The sequence below is a fragment of the Phodopus roborovskii genome, unplaced genomic scaffold (assembly GCF_943737965.1).
Source record: "Phodopus roborovskii unplaced genomic scaffold, PHOROB, whole genome shotgun sequence".
Classification (NCBI taxonomy): Eukaryota; Metazoa; Chordata; class Mammalia; order Rodentia; family Cricetidae; genus Phodopus; species Phodopus roborovskii.
The window spans coordinates 40,127,972-40,144,522 of NW_026126511.1; the positions used below are offsets into that span (position 1 = coordinate 40,127,972).

The 16,551-nt window shown below is 41.5% G+C and overlaps 1 pseudogene; it reads right to left on the reverse strand.

The window, feature by feature from the left end:
• Window positions 1–13,169: 13,169 nt before the first annotated feature.
• Window positions 13,170–14,683, reverse strand: LOC127230462 (coronin-1B-like; annotated as a pseudogene).
• Window positions 14,684–16,551: the final 1,868 nt, after the last annotated feature.

Here is a 16,551-nt window from a genome sequence, read left to right on the forward strand (position 1 = left end):
GGTTGCTTTCAGGCGAAATTTTACAACAGAATGAGCACCCATCAGAAGCATATTGCATCCAACATTAACTCATGGCCATGGCCACATAAGACAATGCATCATCAACCTTCATTTAAAGTCATTTCTCATGGAAAAGAAGACCTTTGTCTTCTTTTAGAAAACAATCTGTGTTTTCTAAAATGCATACATTTCATGAATACAGTCGATTCAGATTCAACTGACTATACTAAACACCAGTAACTATATTTTCAGCTACAAAGATTAATGCATATCACCTAATTTATTCTTTCAATCTTGAACTTTGTTGTGCAAAAATATAAATTCTATTACTCAAAAGAAAAATATGTGTATCTGAGATGGTTCCTATTATTATGCTATAAATAATGACTCAACCCATTTTAAGATGAATTTTTAAAAGATGATGGAATTGTGAAAAGATATGCTGGGACTAATAAGTGCTGTGAGAGAACCCAACTCAATAAACATTTCTTGACAATTTATCTACTACAAGCCAATTCCAAAATAAGCAAATAGACTTTACCCTCCAGCAGTACAAACCTGAGCAAAGAAAATATGAAGTGTACTCCAATAGCCATACCAGTAGAGAAATGTGAGCAAGAGTGGAGATCTGACCTCCCCCACCCCTGATTTGAGCTACTGCCTTTCCAAATAGGTTTGGAGAATGGAGGTTGCTGCTGTTTTTTACAATTTCCCAGAACTGAAAGACACACACCAGCAAATGCTGATGGAAACTAAGACTCAGACTTATAAAAACAACTTACTGAGATTGTGAATATGGTGATGGTGACTTATATTGTGACATAAAGTATCACTGTCCTTGTGCTATGGCTGCACTGTGGGTTATATGTCACTGTTCAAGCTCTCCACTAATTTGGCCAGGATCTCTACTCAAATGGCTCCCACATAACTCATCAAGTATTAATTACCATTAATAATCAAATGGGGAAGACTATGACATAAGTCATCTGTACATTGTTGGGACGAGCACATACAAATCTAGAGTCAGCTGATCCACATCAAAGATGGATGTGAACATTTGTCCCACTTTCCATAACCCATGGCCAAGGGCTACCTGTGCCAATGTCACCTGAGTGCAAATGAGGGAAACAATAGGGACAGTTCATGACACAGATGGCATTGAGAAGGTATGGAAACACTAGAATGGGTTTTGATAAAGAGAAAGTGGAGGAGGGATTTCTGGGCATGGAGAGAAGAGTGAGACTATGGTCATGCTACCAGAATGCATCTAATTTTGCCCAATCTCGAAAGCTAAGCTGGGATAAGAGGGGTCAGTACTTCATAGAAGAGAGGGCCAGTGAAATTCCAGAAGCAGAGAAAACATGAGCAGGGAGTTGTGAATGGACTAAGTCTCAATGCCGTCTTTTCCCTTTCAGAGCATCACGATCTCATGATTATTCTCTACCTGCATCATGCTTGGACAAAGATAACACTTTCACACCAGCACCATTGTCTCCACCGTCTCTACCACACCCACAGCAGACTCCAGAGCCCTCGCCACCACTCCTCCCTTTCCTCCATCCAAGGATGGAATTTAGCTGGACTAGTCTTTACTCTCAACCCTCACGTGTTTTCACACATACGCATGTACACATGCAACAATGTATATTTAAAAACGACTTCATATTCTCCAGTGCTCAAAGGCTTGTGTTTCCAGCATTTATGATCACTACTGATTTCTGTTTTCAGGAATATATCATACCTTCTCTGTGATAAGGGGAGGACCTGCTAACTGAGAAAGGAGAAATTGTGTTGGGCAGGGACTACTTAGTACATCAAAATATCACCCACCTCAGTGCAACAGATGGTGTAGGCTCACTGAAGGTTTATAGGATGTACTAGTGATTGTTACAGACCACAGCACAAGGAGGCATAGAGAAGGCACAAAGTGAAATAAAGGGAGAGGGTAAGTGCTGCAGTAACCAAGGGGCAGTTATGATGGAAAACAAGACAAACACAAGAAAGTCTAGAAAGACAAAATCAATGATTATATGAGCAGGAAAAAATGAAAAACCAATAGGACGCTAGGACAATAATGTTCCCCTTTCTAAAAAATAAAACAATCAAGAAGTTAAAGAGCTTCACCCACTTTAACATAACTATGGTACCAAAATCACAGCTGAGAAAAAAAGCACACAGAGTGTCTCAACCCCTTCATAAAACACAGTCTATGTGAGTTATCAGTAAGTTATATTATATTAAGCTAGCACTCTAGGGAGAGACATCTGTAGCTTCAGCAAATGGTTGATTGTTTGCAATGACAAGAACGTGGAAAAGGGAAGACAACTGAAAAAGTGACAAGCAGAGACACAACTTTGAGATATTTACTAAGTAGGGAGCGTGACTACCATCTTTCACCATCTGGGTCAAGAACCCAAGTCCTCCAAGAAAACCCAGAGGTATGATAGTGACTGAAGTAATTCCCATCACTGACACCAGCAAGGTTCTCAGGTGTGATGACATGCTAAGGGATTTAATCCTAAAAATATGGTATGTGACTCCTCTTTGGGGATAAATAGTACCATTGGAAAGAGAGAAATGAGGTTAAAATCAGATTCATCAAGAATGACACATAAAAGAGATAAAAACACACCTCCAACTTTAGGTGTTGGTGAAACAGGATTCTACTTTATGGTGTCTGGATTTCTGTAGACTCTTTTAACTTTCTAACTATTCTCCCTTTTGCTAATCCCTTTAGGCATCAGTTTTCTTGATTTTCAAATTGGAGACAATGGCACCTAATCTACATCTTACAAGAACAATAAATGATTGGGAAATGACCCGCATTACTGTCTGTCACAGAATGGATGTATATTTTACTGAGAATTTGTGTTTCACTGAAAAATATAACCCATATAAAATTACCACAAGGCAATAAGAAAGGGCCTGTTAGTGTTAATATTGGAGAGGCAAAAATTAGCATGCATACTTGGCTTTTTACAGAGCTGGAGAAAGAAATGCACGCTAACTCGAAGACTTGTCAAGGCAGAAATGATGAAGAAAAGATGGGTAGAATGACAACTCAAAAGTATGCTTTAAAGTGAGAGGTGGCAGTTAGGCATACTATTCAGTCATAAAAAAAATTGTCACGTTTAACAATATGGGTAAATCTGAAGGATTTTCTGTTAACAAAAATGAGCAAGACACAGAAAGACAAAGGCCATTATCTTATGGTCTGAATATGATGTTTTGTACCTGCTATTCACCATGTGACACTATTTGGGGAGGCTCTGGAGACTTTAATAGGTATTCCACCATGAAGTGAACAGCTTTTTCCACCACATGCTCCTGAGACCACCCAGGATGAGTGATTATGGAATGAGATCTTTGAGACCACGAGCCACCATACATTATTTTCTTCCCTGAGTTTTTATGTCAAGTGTTTTGTCATTGCAATGCAAAAAGTGACTAAAAAGAGCTATATGGTATCACCCGTTATGGATGTAAAATAAGTTTACTTAGTAGATGCAGACGAGAGAAAAGTAGTTTCTAGAGACTACAGAGGGAGGGAAGGGGAAAGGGAGAGAGGGTAGGAGAGACAAAATGGAGGGGAGGGGAGAAGACAAGAAGGGAAAGTCTCATCAACAGGTGCAAAAATAGAAACAGAACAGATAGGAAGAAGCTCTCACATCCTAATGCACAATAGGTCACTATAGTTAACAACAATGTATTCTTCAAAATGAATAGAAGAGATGGGTTTCTTTTGTCACAGATCATCTTAAATGCTCTATAAAAACATTAAATATACTATAAAATTATTTAGAAAACACATTTAGAAAAGGTAAAAACACATGCTTCATTCTTGGCTCATTAGGCTCTTTGTGATATGCTCTTTCGGAGTCCTTAATCATTTCATGGGTAATGAATCTCTTCAATACAGCAGGATAAACTAACCAAAGTACATGCATTTATTTAAATCTATAAAGATAATGGAGAATATATTATAACTTTGTTGAATACAAAAATGTTTGAGTGTGGTGAGAAGATATAAGTACCTCCCTTAAAATTTATAAAAATTAAGAATTAATGGTAGATATGGTAACAACATAATTTTATAATATCATTTTAAATGTCTGTGCTGGGATATGATACTTAGTGTTTATTTGTGAATTTTCTAAGGTTTTAACTATTATAAGTTTCTGGTTTTATTCCATTGTGGTCAGAAAAGAAACTTGGTATGATATTACTCTTAAATTTGTTAGTCTTATGACTTACCTTGTAGACTGAAGATTTCGTGTGAAGTGATGGGTATGCTAATTGCCATTATTTGATTATTATGTAATGTACACATATACCAAAACAATATCACATAAGTATATATTATCAAAGAATATCAGCTTAAAATAATTTGTAAAGTGATTCAGCCAGATCAATGGTCCTGCACATCAGACCTGGGGAAGATTTTAGCCTCAGTGATTGGACAGAATGAATAGCTTTTCACAGGTATAGTCAAGGGTGTAGGAAATCCTGAAGTGCTGATAGAAATCTAACACAGCCAGAACTTGTCCTGTACCCTAATGCCCCTCTGATACAGAATAGGTGAGAACCCTTCTCATCAGAGAGCCTGGAATCTAATCCTCTTTGGCATCAAAGCAAAGCAGTTTCCAGTTCTAATGTGCACTGGTCCTCCTAGCTCCCATTCTAATATCCACTGCATCTCTGCTTTGTACTTTCTCATTTCTCATTCAGAATACTTCCTGTTCTTTCAAATGTAAACTCATTTATTTTATGTAACTGATTTCTCTGGCTGACTCAGCACGTCTTCCAAAGCAGAATTTAAAACCTATGAACTTATGTTTTGCATTATATATTATCATAAATTGATTGCTTTTGCTTACAGTTAGGGCATTTTTGTTATATTTATGTATAAATTACTTGTTTATGAACTTTATTTTAGGTTAATTTACAAGATTTTATAGTTTGAGGTAGAAAGGCTTGGCCTCCAGGGTGTACAGAGGGTATGAGGTTCTTGTACTCAGAAAATCACTAGGGAAACTAGGGATTTTCAATGCGCAGGGATGGATGTCTCTTCAAGGGAAGAGAGCTACAACCTGTTTTCCACCCAGAAGTCTTGGAATGGATGTGGTTAGTAGCCTGGTGATTTTTGCAGTATCTGTATGTCTGAGACAACACCAGGTACTCCCACAGACCCTTAAGATGTCACATGTAGTCAATCTATAGAACCTATCTTTATGGAAGAGGCCACATTTACTTTACAAAGCATGTCAATGTAGTCATGGCTTATGCTTTATTGTGCGCATAGGATTGAGTTTGTTATCACCAGGAAACATTTTCTCCTAATTGCTGTACTTAAATTTGCCTCAAATAAACTGCCTGGTATCAGATTCTTTAAGTTTGAGCCAACACCAGCTACTGAGTCATATCGAACTGGAATTCCTTATTGCCTCACATAGATCATTACTCTAATGGTTGTGGTGTTTGCAGAGACTTCCCACACACAAAAGTGAGGTTATAGGAGTTGGGACCTGGTGAGATGTCCTTAAGTCATTGGGTACATGCTCTCAAAAGACACTGTGAAACTGCAACATTTCTAGCCATGAAATAAACAATCCTGAAGAGAAGGCATTCCACAATGATACTGTCCCCACCACAGGTCCCAGATCAGCATAATCAACCCCATTACCCAATTATAGACAGAAACTAACAAAATGGCAATGGAATTAACCTTTTCACTTTGTAAGTTCTTACAGGTACTTTATTGTTGTAACAGAAAGTTCACTAACCTCAGGATTATTGCAAAATATTTGTTATAAAAGTATTACTAAGGGTGTCCAAGAAACCCCCAGAACTCCCTCATTCTTAATCGCCTCCTAGAATTTGAGGATAAGACACTACTGATGAAGACACACCTACTTTGGTAACGAGACTTGGAGAAACAAAGCTGGTACAAACCTGGACACCTCCTCCATGATGTCAAGCTCCAATAGTGTTCAAAGGTGCTAAGTAAACCATGGAGGGAGGTTAGATATCAATAGCCCTTCACAGCTCTAACTCCAGTAAATAACATTGACAGACCTAGAAAGATATGCCCAATGGTATACTTATGACAGCTTCTGAATAAAGTTAAGACATGCTCAATAGGCGGGAACTCGTGTCTAGTACTGTATAACTTAGCCAAGAACTTATGCTGGCGGGGTCATAGATGCTACAGGAAGATCCATCACTATTTTTCTAAACTGATATAGTAGCCATCAGCCTTCTAAATGCATATCCTTACACAATAGATTAGTGCAGCTCACAGCTCTCATCAAAGAAACATCTGTTTACAGCAGGCAGGGGATGTTATAGAGAACTACAAATGGGCAAAGTGCAGAGAGCAACTGACTCTAGTGTGTCCAGGTCCAAATCCACACTGCAACAAAACCCCCCACATTGAAGGCTCAGCATGGATGGGAAAAAGCACACTATACTCCAGGCCCAGTTGAAAAGCCACGGGAAGTCTTATTATCTTCAGGGTTGAGCTCCCTAACAGTTTTCCATACCCAAATGGTTAGCCCTGCATCCAAAGGCTGCACTAAATTGAGTGCACTACTATGGTCAGCATTAACATGAACTCAGTAAAATATATACACATTGACTTGTAGTCCAATCATCATAAGCCATGGTTAAAAAAAAAACAAAAAATCAGACATGCTTGTGAATTCCTGTAATTCCAGTTGTAGGGAGGAGTCAACAAGAGCCTTGGGCATTGGGGTTTTTTGCTTAATCAGCCTCGCTCACCTGGCAAGTCCCAGGCCAATGAGAGATTCTCTTACAAAAAAAAAAAAATAGACTTTATTTGGGGAAGGATACCCAAGATTGTCTTCTGGCCTTCAAAGCACACACACACACACACACACACACACACACACACACACACGTGTACCCATACATAATGAACACATGTAAAAAAAAATACAAGTAGATAAATAGTACTCTTGTCAATCCCAAGACTAAGTGTAAACTCACATATATGCAGATAAAGACAAATGATAATAGAATAAAAATAAAGTAAAAATAGTTCTATATGGTTTACAATGTTACTTTCTCTTACTGATATTTTCCATGTTTTCCTAGCCCTACAGAAGTGGCTGTTTTGCTATTGAACAAATAACAGATAATAACTTTAAATCCCCTCCAAAACTATGCAATTGGGTTTGAAAGCTACCAATCTGAATGTTCTGGTATTTCTCTCCCTTCTGAAATTCCACAGCTCCTCGTTTTCCACATCATCTTTTGCTGAGGACCAACTCCAGGTCAAAAACTTAAACCATTTTTTTCATCATTCCATTCTTATGTGTAAAGTTAATTATCCTTTTAAGCAATAATAATAATGTGGATATGTGTCTTTCTTGTCCCCCACCCCCCAAAGGATATTGCAACAAATATTCAGAGATGGTTAGATCCATGTTCATCACTAACCATCAATTAGGCAGGATGCAGGCAGAAGCATGGACCGTGCTGCTTTTCAATGCCCTGTCAAGTTTATACTTCTGTTCCTTCTCCTTTGCTTCCTTTCATCACAGGCCCCAATGAGCTCCGCATCCTCTTGTTGATGACTCATCTTCATTTATTTTACCATCAAAACAGATAAGTAAAACTCTTTTCAAGAAACACAGAAACTTTTGATAGAGCTGGAAAGAAAGGCATGTCATATGCAGACATCAAAATAGTAAGTGCTTGGTGGCTGTCTATTTCTCAAGGAAAATAACTAGAAGCTGCGTGTGCTTCTTTGACACCCCATCACTTCCAGACTCTCATATCCTACCTCTGCAAAACATGACCACTGCAGAAGCACAAAGCAAAGCCTATGTTAAGGGATGGGTGCGCGCCACTGTCTTATTCTCTGGGCAAAGTGTAAGTAGCATCTTTACTTTTTGTTCTGTATGAAAGAAAGGGGGGCTATGCCAACACAGAAATGCTTTAAGCAGCTACTTGTCTCTTAAGACTTCTTTTTCTAATTTTGTTTTTTTTCCTTTCTTTCTTGATATGTACGGCAGTCATCTGTTTCTGGTGTAAGTGATACCTTCCTGAAGAAACATCCATCAGCCTATCGTTTCCCAGATTCTTATTTACCATGCTATATCTGGTGTCAGAAGTGGGATAGGGATTTTCACAGGACCTGGGGAATTAGGCTTCACCCAGGCTCAGGACATCTGTGATGCATAGCTTCCCCCCCCCCACCCCCACCTGGCATCCTTGGGACTGGAACCTATGGCAGTCATCAGTTTCTGGTGTAAGTGATTTCTCCCCAAATAAACATCCATCAGCCTATCGTTTCCCAGATTCTTATTTCCCATGCTACAAACATGTAGCTCAGGCTGCCCTCAAATGCGTGATTTTCCTGCCACTGCTGTGTCCTCCTCCCAATAGTACTTGCCTCTATTTTTTTCTGTTTTTCCAAACATGCACACTAATGACTCCTAATAGACGTTAACTCTCTTGACCTCATTTATTTGGGCATCTGGAGGCAGCTATTGCCTTCCCTTTGAGAGAAAAACGGGTCTGTTTCTCCTCTCAGATAAGCTGCTTCTGGGACCTAGCATAGAACTTAGTTCATTATGAGACAGGAAAAGGGAGTTTTTAAATGCTGATTTTTAAATATCAATGATTTATAAAATCAAATACATGATTATAAAGCCTAATTTACCAAGTCACTGTGTATCATGCCCTATGGTACTTTGTCCATATAAGCCTTGAAGTAAATGCCACAATTATTACAAAACTTAGGAAAACAAAATCTTGTCCTTTCTGTGAATAGATATCATGACCATGGCACCTCCTCTAAAGGAAAGCATTGAATTGGGGCTGGCTTTCAGTTCAGAGGGTTTAGTCCATTATCGTCATGGTGGGACGCGGTGCTGGAGAGGAGCTAAGAGTGCTACGTCTGGATCAGCAAGTGTCAGGAAGAGAGAATGGCACTGGGCCTGGCTTGAGCTTCTGAAACTTCAATTCCCACCCCCAGTGACACACTTCCTCCAACAAGGCCACACCTACTCCAACAAGGCCGCACTTCCTAATAGCATCACTCACTGAGTCTATGGGAGCCATTTTCATTCAAACCACCATATTTGTCTACATTCCATAGTAGAGATCACTGACAGGCAACTCGGATAATACCGTCAAAGGACTATGAGAAACAGATCTGGGTATTGAGCAGTGGTACTACTTGAGAAGTGGAGGTTTACTACCAGGTGCTAGAGGGAAAAGATACAGTAACCAAGTGTCAAAAGCAACATCATCCTCAGAGCCTCCGCTACTTGCTGGGGCTTTGACCAGCTGATCTGTCCTTGCTGTTGTTTCTTGTGGGGAATTATTAAATCAGCAAAACAAGCAAATAAACCTTCCTCTCTGAGGCTGATAAACCCCAAGCACTCTAATTAAGAACACATCAATCCCTTGGGCTGTCCAATAACCGATGGGTAATTCTGTGCTGCTCTTTCGTAGAGCACATTTCTTTCATCCATTCTAAGGATTCTAGTATTCACTGAAAGATGATCCATGAACTATTTGTTTGCTTTGCAAACAACAAGCTTGCATCACTGACAACACAACAAATGAAGAATTATAACTGTATGTCTTACCAGGTTAGAACACTGGTTATTGGCTCCCTAAACTACCTGAACTTGGTTTATCTTGGTTTCTCTGGAGCTCTGCTATAGTTGAAAATATTGTTGCTAACACAGTGCAGCCATCTATTACTTTTGTATTAGTGTTCCCTCTCTGAACAGCTCTATAATTTTGCCCCATCACAGTGATAAAAATGTCCCTCCACTACCTTGATCAAGTTTCCAGGCAACAGTCAGGTAAAACCCAGGGTCTCACACATGCTAGGCAAGTGCTTTACCCATGACCTATATCCCCAAGGGAATACTTGGATGTTAGTCAATTCTCTTTTGTCTCCAGTGGCTCTCTGCTTGAGCTGGTGCTGTGCAGTGAAGCTGCGGGGAGCTCCCAGGTGTTTGCACCAAGGAAAGAGGGCTATGTGTTTCCGCGATCAGAAAATGATTAAAAACAGCATGATCTGAAAATACTAGAGGCTTTCTTTCCCTTCCAATGCTGGTGTGAACAGAACTGTCATCTGTTCCCTGCAGCACAGGGAACTACTACTATCAAGCAAAAAGACTTTATGAAAGCAAGCAGATGAAACAGATGTACACACTACCTTCCAAACAGCAACTTTCTCAAAGTGACCTACTGACAATGCACAGATCCTTGAGAGCAGCCAGATTCACTGCAACGACTGTTCTGTGTTGTGATTTTAAAGGAAATGTTTGCTTCCGATGTCTATGGTCCCACAAAGTGCCAGGCTCCTCTGTCCTGCTCCAGCCACTTCTCTGGCCTATTTGTTCCATTGCTGGCTTTCATGGAGCATCCTGCCATAATCTCTCTGGCTTTTAAGAAGACTCTGCCTTCTAATTGTTCCTACTTCGTCTTTCCCATGGAGACTCCCATGGAGATTCATTTTCAGCTTGCATTACTCTTGTTCCTCCTTTCTAGACATGGGAATTGACCTTGCCGATCACTTGCCTGGCTTTGTATTTAATGTCCATTTCTCCCCAGATCCCCTCCACATTCAGATCTGTTGCTGCCTCTCCTCCACCTGTCCTTACTCTTGGTCATTAAGTACATATAAAGGCACACAGAGTGACCGACCGCAGAGGAAACAGACAGAAACAGCAAATACGAATGCACATGCCCTCAGATGGGAGTTCTTCAGCTCAGAATAAAATTGTTAAATCAACCAACCTCTAGCCACAATTTCAGGACAAATTACCAGTCATTCTGAAGAGTCGACCAATAATGACCATGTCTGAGAGTCATCCCAAAAGAATGGGATAAGGGAAGAGAATGCTTTGAATCAGGTTTCTTTGCTACTTAGCCCATTTAAAGAAAGGGTAAGCATTCCCTCTAGCACATTTTTAAAACTAACCCCAACAAATTCAGGCTTCAGACTAATATGGGAATCTATGCTTCAATCACATAATTGACTACACAGGCTCTGTCTTCTAAGTGATAGGACAATTTTTACCCAAGGGATCAGATTCACATGAAGGCTTGGGACCATCGACTGTTTATTTTAAACCCTAGCATAAGCACCACTTGGGCTCTAACTTCTTCCCTTCTTTTCTGTAGGGGTACGCTCCTGTAGGAAAGGCTTCTGCCTGAGTGTCCAGCCAACCACAGGAAATGGATCAAGGCCATAAGCCCCAAGCCAACCAGCTGTTTGCTATTCCAAATATACCTACCCATAGCATGTAGCTGTTGCCCTTCACATTCTGCCATCAGGGATCTGGGACGGAAGCAGAGCCTTCTCCACTTACAATGGGAGAAAACCTTGTCAGGGGCTCTACCCCGGACACTGGGCACCGGGCACCCCAGTAGCAGGAGCTTTAGGGTTATACTACATGACACAGTCTCCTGAGACAGATGATGAGGGATAGGTTTCAGTGCAACCATGTTACTTCTTCAGGACAAAGAAGACACGTTTTAGCATAGTGTGATGTAGAACACACAAGGAAAGCTAGCACTTCACCACAGAGAGGAAACAAAAGCCATTTTTACAGAATTAAGTGTGCTAGTGGCTAACATTTTAGTGTTCGTGAGGGGAATATTTAATACTGGCATGATCCTTTCTAACTAAAATGTTACTTGAAGACACAACCAAGGACTAAGGGCTTTTAACATAAACAAACATCGTCTCATCAGCTTGGCCTTCTGTGAACCCGGAATAAGAAAGAGAAAAGGCCCTTTCCAAGGTGGGGTTCTCTCCGGGCATGACCATAGGCAGTGCAGATTGTGTTCAGAGTGGTCAGAAAGAGTTCAGGAGATTTTATGGCACATCTAAATGTGGTGTCCTTTGGGAGAGGTGGACTCACAAGTGTCCTGATGCCAGCTCTCTCCTCCAATGTTCAGCCAACACTCTTCATAGAGATTTGCATGTTTCTACTCCGAATCTCTCTTGTTTTCACTTGTTTTATATCTACCCCCATTATTCCACTCATGTCCCTTGGCAAAGCCAACAAGGACCTTCATGTAAATTCATCCTAATGACTTCTCACTTTCATCACCACTCAACAACACTGGTCACCGCTAGCCTGGCCCTCCGTCCTCTCTACAGACATGTAACATGTGATTGCCTTTCTACAACATGCTCTTCTTTCCCCAATGCCCTGTGAATGTTGGAGTTTCCCAAGACGCGGGTTTCTATCTTTTTCATTTTTTCTCTACTGTCTTAATAGATGGTTTCATCCTCAAATGTCATTTCTGTAAATGTCATTTACATACAAAAATAACTCAAACTTTACTAAATACTTGGAACGTATACCTCTCCCCTGAGCTCTAGACTACTGAATCCCTTCACCAGATGTCATCCCAGATCCCACATGCCAAGAGTGAACATGACATCTGCCCAAGCCTGGTCCTTGAAGCACTGCCATCTCAGTGATGTCTCTCCCATTGTCTCTCATGTGACTGCAATCATGAGCATACCTGCTCACCTGCCTCTTCCCTGCCCTAATAACTTACCCACAGTTCAGCCGACTGCCTTCCCACGGATCTTCAGTGCCTGCCACTAGAACTCTCCATCTCTCATTTAGTTCTCATCATCTCTGCGACCTTTGCTCTGCTCTTCCCACTTGAGTGACCTTTGGAAAGTAAACTTCCTCAAACAAAATCCAATCATGTCACTCTGGATGAGAACTCACCCAAAATCTTTACATTGCTTGCATGAGGAAAATCTTTAGCAGATTTTACAAGGAAATTCACATGGCCTTATCTCTGTTTCCTTTTCCTGCATCATGTTTTCCTCTAGTTTCCAGCTATAGTGGTCACACCACAGGGTTACAAGGAACCATGCTTCCTTCTACCACAGGACCTTTGCACAGACAGTTCTTCTGCTGGACTATTTCCTTTATGGTATGCTCAATTTCTCTTCTTCCTTTAATGCCCAATTCAATAATCTTTTACTCAGAAAACATTTCTTTGATTTCTCATTTTCTCTGTTTTGTTTTTGTTTTTAATATGGAATGAGGATATAGAAGCTATGCCTTCTGTTTCCTTGGGGAAAGAGGCAGTGGCCTGGGCAGGTGAAGGAGACAGTTCCTTAGAGAACATGGGAGTTGGTCTAATTACAAAAACTTTTCAAAAGCCAGATAGTGCTTCCAACCTGGGCCGGCCAGGCTGGGGAGAGATTCAGGCTGACCATGACCTGCCTCAGAGCAGCAAACTGCACAGTGTGACCCAGCAGCCAAAACTTGGGGTGGAAGAGAAGGATGGAGCATCCAGTGCAGGTCCCTGGTGGTTCCATGTGTTCCATTCTCCATACAGCCCAGCTGCTCAACCAGGCAGCTGATGAACTCAGTATGTTCCTTGACCAGCGCTCACAGCCTTTACAGCTCCTGCTTCACCTCTTCCAACTTCCCAGACTCCCAGAACCCAGTGAAGATGTCACTGGGGACATCAGTGATGGCAGTAGCTGGGTAGCTAGAGCTGGAAGGCTGGCTATAGGATAGGCTATTATTCCCCCTGGCCTTTTGCATCCTGTGGGCCTGGGCTTCCCATGGTGAGACAAGGATGGGATCAGCATCCAGCCAGCTCAACCAGTCCTCTGCCTTAAGAGCCAACTCAGGTCTGACTGTGTCTTAGAAGAGGTTGGGCTTTCTTGGCACAGGCATGAGTGTGGGTTGGGCTCACAGCTATGCTCATACAGTTTGGAGAACCAGGCAATTTCACATTACTGACATCCAAATCCCTCTTAGGCGTGCTGAACAGACCCATTTTGGATTCTTTGCTGGTGAATACATTCAAAAAGTGAATGTAGAGGTACCTGCCTGTGAATCTGGTATTAGAGTGACCCTGTGGCAGACATAGACCACACTGGTGTCTGGGTCAGGAAAGGGCAGCCTTTTCCCATTGCTTAAATCTACATCCTCCAACCTCATGGGCTCCTTGAAGTTTTCTGTGCCTCAGGGAACAGCCATTTGCCATTCACTCATGTGGCTAAAACTGGTGGTGAATTCCTTGCCTCTGCCGGGAAAGATTGACTGGACCCTCATGACCTCTCTCCTGCTTGGCCACCAGGGTGCGCCGCTGAGGATGAATGCTGCAGATGCTCTTGTCTTTATGAGCTGAGCAGAAGAGGCACACCTATGGTCCCAGCTGACATAGAGAGTGAGATGAGGGTGCAAGCTATCCAGTTGGTAGAGCTCCTTGGCAGTGTCCACGCTCCAGGCAAGCACCCAATTATTACAACCTGCACTGAGCAGCACATTTCATCCTGTGAGGTGCCAGGCCATGATGCTCACGTGTGTGGTGTACCCTTCACACACCACTACTAGCTCTGTCACACAGGAGGTCAGCCTATTCTTCGGCATCTGCCACAACATGGGTGTGTAGTCACCTTAGTCAGCTACTAGCTATGACTTCATCATTATGGCGCACCAGACAACGTTCAGACAGGCCCTATATGCCCACACACTGTTAGGTGGGCCTTGTCATTGTGGACCATTTTGCTTAAAGAGAATACCAGAAAGCCAACTCACCCCACATCAGTGCTGGCTTATACAGTCATTGCCAGCAACCTGGAGTTGGCTGTGCAGAAGGTGTTGGGTCTGGTAACATGGGACACTTGAATGTCCTCATAGCATAGTCATTCTTGCATTTACCAGAATTTGCTCTGCTGTGAGACTTTGGGGGAAGGACATGAGGCTCACTAGCTACAGCAGAGCTGTAGTGGTGACCTCCCACAGTTCCAGATCCTGGCTTCTGGGGTATGCACCTGTGAGCATGTGTTTGCTGTCTTCCTCCCTCTCTCCCTCCCTCCATCCCTCCATACATCCATGTCTCCCTTCCTCCAAGCCTCCCCCCTTGTCGCTTCTTTCTTTGTGGCCTTTAAACACAAGGTTTCACTGTAACACTTGGCTGGTCTGGACCAGCCTGCATAGACCAGGCTGATCTCTTGCCACTGTTTTCCAGGTGCTGGGACTACCGATACACCTAGATACCTGGATCCAGGGCTTAAAGTTGTTTTAAAACACTAACCAGTAACTCTAAGGTGGTAGAAGCAGGAATGCTTTGTCCATGCTGTATCCTTCACTCAGTAAACAGTAGGTTCTTGTACATACTGGGTGTTCAGTAACTATTTGTGAACTTAGTGGATAAACAAACACCCGACTGTAGTTGGAATTTTCATTGGGCCACCAACTGGCTCCCAAAATAAAGACATGGAGACTTATTGTTAATTGTGAATGCTAGATTTTAGCTTAGGCTTGTCAAATTAATTCTTTTAACTTAGTTTAACCTTTTTCTATTCATCCACATTTTGCCTCAAGGCTTTTTATCTTTCATTCTGCATATCCTACTTGCCTGCTTCCTCTGTGTCTGGCTGGCTGGTTCATGGCATCTCCCTGGCATATCTTTTCTTTCTTCTCTGAACCTAAATTCCTCTTCCTACTTACTTTCCATACCCAGAAGTCCTGCCTATACATCTCCCTCACTCCTGTCTGTTCAGCTTTTCATTAGATCAGTCAGGTACCTAAGGCAGCCAAGGTAAAACAGCAACACAGCTTTACATAATGAAACAAGTGTAAGGCATCCTCACATAGTTAAATATTCTACAACACCAACAAATACAAAACATTTTCCATAGTTAAACAAATATTCTGCAACACTAAACAATTGCTTCCCCTGACTAGTCTGATAATTTATCACATGCCCTTTGTGTTAAGTCTCTTCTGCTATGGAATGATAAATCAGAGAGGAAAGAAGAGAGAAAAGAAACAATAAACATCTAAATTCGAGTCATTAAGACAGAATTAAAACCATCTAGAGGGGAAGTACTAAAGGAAAAAGCACCCTGTCACAATCTGACCAGTGAGCAATGTGACATTTCTATAGAATAATCGGTTGTCATACTGTTCCTCTGCAATTGTAAAACAGAGCCTTGAAGGAATCAGTTATCAGGGTCATGAAACCTGATTATTAACATGCTGAGACCTTTTCTAAACATCCTTATCAAATAGCCTCCCCACTTTGTATAGCCACCTGAACTCTGGGACCACTTGGGATATTTTATTTTAAAATACAGAGATCTAGCTGCACTCCCTGGCATTTAACTCAGTCACCTTAGACTTGGGGTCTGAAAATCTGGGCCTAGGGAAGGACAATATGAGCTAGAATACCTTGCATTTCAGAGAAGTTTACCACCTCTCCTGACACAGTCACCCATGGGGGGCATGTGGACAGACAGACATTAGTCTGAAGGGGCTTCAGCTAGACAAGTGGGGAGAGGCTGAATATTAAAATAGATACCAATTTTAGATCATTTTGTATTGCATAAACTATGAATCTATGACACATTGCTTCACTGGTGTGTAAGTACACAGAGTAGCCTAAAGCTAGATGAAGGAAGTTGTTATATTTGAGTTGAAATGTTGGATGTCATAGGATATGTACATGATCTTTTTTTATTATTAACTCTTGGAGTTGCCATACAAAAAGACAGATTTCTGT